This window comes from Mixophyes fleayi, unplaced genomic scaffold, assembly GCF_038048845.1.
Source record: "Mixophyes fleayi isolate aMixFle1 unplaced genomic scaffold, aMixFle1.hap1 Scaffold_58, whole genome shotgun sequence".
Lineage (NCBI taxonomy): Eukaryota > Metazoa > Chordata > Amphibia > Anura > Limnodynastidae > Mixophyes > Mixophyes fleayi.
Genome location: NW_027448278.1, coordinates 208221 through 211810, shown reverse-complemented (window position 1 = coordinate 211810; position 3590 = coordinate 208221).

Here is a 3590-nt window from a genome sequence, read left to right as displayed (position 1 = left end):
TTATGATTCATGATTCGATTCATGATTCTTAAATCATGATTCATGATTCAATTCATGATTCATGATTCATGATTCAATTCATGATTCATGATTCATGATTTATGTTTCATGATTCAATCCATGATTCATGATTCAATTCATGATTCATGATTCAATTGGTGAGTCAATTCAGGATTCAATTCATGATTCAATTCATAAATCATGATTCATGATTCCATTCAGTATTCATGATTCATAATTCAATTCATGATTCATAATTCATGATTCATGATTCATGATTCCATTCAGTATTCATGATTCATAATTCAATTCATGATTCATAATTCATGATTCATGATTCATGATTCCATTCAGTATTCATGATTCATGATTCATGATTCAATTCATGATTCGATTCATAATTCAATTCATGATTTGATTCATGATTCGATTCATAATTCATGATTCAATTCATGATTCATGATTCATGATTCAATTCATGATTCAGTTCATGATTCATGATTCAATTTATGATTCATGATTCATGATTCATGATTCATGATTCAATTCATGATTCATGATTCATGATTCAATTCATGATTCATGATTCATGATTCAGTTCATGATTCATGATTCATAATTCAATTCATGATTCGATTCCTGATTCAATTCATGAATCATGATTCGATTTATGATTCTTGATTCATGATTCAAATCATAATTCATGATTCATGATTCAATTCATGATTCATCATTCAATTCATGATTCAATTCATGATTCAATTTATGATTCAATTCATGATTCATCATTCAATTCATGATTCATGATTCCATTCAGTATTCATCATGATTCATGATTCAATTCATGATTCATGATTCATAATTGATGATTCATGATTCATGATTTGATTCTTGATTCATGATTCGATTCATGATTTATGATTCATGATTCAATTCATGATTCATGATTCATGATTCAATTCATGATTTATGATTGAATTCATGATTCAATTCATGATTCGATTCATGATTCAATTCATGATTTAATTCATGATTCATGATTCGATTCATGATTCATGATTCATGATTAAATTCATGATTCATGATTCGATTCATGATTCATGATTCATGATTAAATTCATGATTCATGATTCATGATTCAATTTATGATTCATGATTCGATTCATGATTCATGATTCATGATTAAATTCATGATTCATGATTCGATTCATGATTCATGATTCATGATTAAATTCATGATTCATGATTCATAATTCAATTCATGATTCATAATTCATGATTCATGATTCATGATTCCATTCAGTATTCATGATTCATGATTCAATTCATGATTCGATTCATAATTCAATTCATGATTTGATTCATGATTCGATTCATAATTCATGATTCATGATTCAATTCATGATTCATGATTCATGATTCAATTCATGATTCAATTCATGATTCATGATTCAATTTATGATTCATGATTCATGATTCATGATTCAATTCATGATTCATGATTCATGATTCAATTCATGATTCATGATTCATGATTCATGATTCATGATTCATAATTCAATTCATGATTCGATTCCTGATTCAATTCATGAATCATGATTCGATTTATGATTCATGATTCATGATTCAAATCATAATTCATGATTCATGATTCAATTCATGATTCATCATTCAATTCATGATTCAATTCATGATTCAATTTATGATTCAATTCATGATTCATCATTCAATTCATGATTCATGATTCCATTCAGTATTCATCATGATTCATGATTCAATTCATGATTCATGATTCATAATTCATCATCATCATCATCATCATTTATTTATATAGCGCCACTAATTCCGCAGCGCTGTACAGAGAACTCATTCACATCAGTCCCTGCCCCATTGGAGCTTACAGTCTAAATTCCCTAATATATACACACACTCACACAAAGACAGACAGAGAGGGAGACAAACAGAGACTAGGGTCAATTTTTTTGATTGCAGCCAATTAACCTACCAGTATGTTTTTTGGAGTGTGGGAGGAAACCGGAGCACCCGGAGGAAACCCACACAAACACAGGGAGAACATACAAACTCCACACAGATAAGGCCATGGTCGGGAATCGAACTCATGACCCCAGTGCTGTGAGGCAGACGTGCTAACCACTAGGCCACTGTGCTGCCCAATTCATGGATAATTGATGATTCATGATTCATGATTTGATTCTTGATTCATGATTCGATTCATGATTTATGATTCATGATTCAATTCATGATTCATGATTCATGATTCAATTCATGATTTATGATTGAATTCATGATTCAATTCATGATTCGATTCATGATTCAATTCATGATTTAATTCATGATTCATGATTCGATTCATGATTCATGATTCATGATTAAATTCATGATTCATGATTCGATTCATGATTCATGATTCATGATTAAATTCATGATTCATGATTCATGATTCAATTTATGATTCATGATTCATGATTCAAATCATGATTCAATTCATGATTCATGATTCATGATTCAATTCATGATTCAATTCATGATTCATGATTCATGATTCATGATTCAAATCATGATTCATAATTCATGATTCATGATTCAATTCATGATTCATGATTCATGATTCAATTAATGATTCATGATTCATGATTCAATTCATGAATCATGATTCATGATTCGATTTATGATTCATGATTCATGATTCAATTCATGAATCATGATTCGATTTATGATTCATGATTCATGATTCAAATCATAATTCATGATTCATGATTCAATTCATGATTCATGATTCAATTCATGATTCAATTCATGATTCAATTTATGATTAAATTCATGATTCATGATTCATGATTCAATTCATGATTCATGATTCATGATTCAATTTATGATTCATGATTCATGATTCATGATTCATGATTCAATTCATGATTCATGATTCAATTCATGATTCAATTCATGATTCATAAATCATGAAAAAATTCAGGATTCATGATTCATAATTCAATTCATAATTCATAATTCATGATTCATGATTCAATTCATGATTCAATTCATGGATCATGATTCGATTTATGATTCATGATTCGATTCATGATTCTTAAATCATGATTCATGATTCGATTCATGATTCATGATTCATGATTCAATTCATGATTCATGATTCATGATTTATGTTTCATGATTCAATCCATGATTCATGATTCAATTCATGATTCATGATTCAATTCATGATTCATGATTCAATTGGTGAGTCAATTCAGGATTCAATTCATGATTCAATTCATAAATCATGATTCATGATTCCATTCAGTATTCATGATTCATAATTCAATTCATGATTCATAATTCATGATTCATGATTCATGATTCCATTCAGTATTCATGATTCATAATTCAATTCATGATTCATAATTCATGATTCATGATTCATGATTCCATTCAGTATTCATGATTCATGATTCATGATTCAATTCATGATTCGATTCATAATTCAATTCATGATTTGATTCATGATTCGATTCATAATTCATGATTCATGATTCAATTCATGATTCATGATTCATGATTCAATTCATGATTCA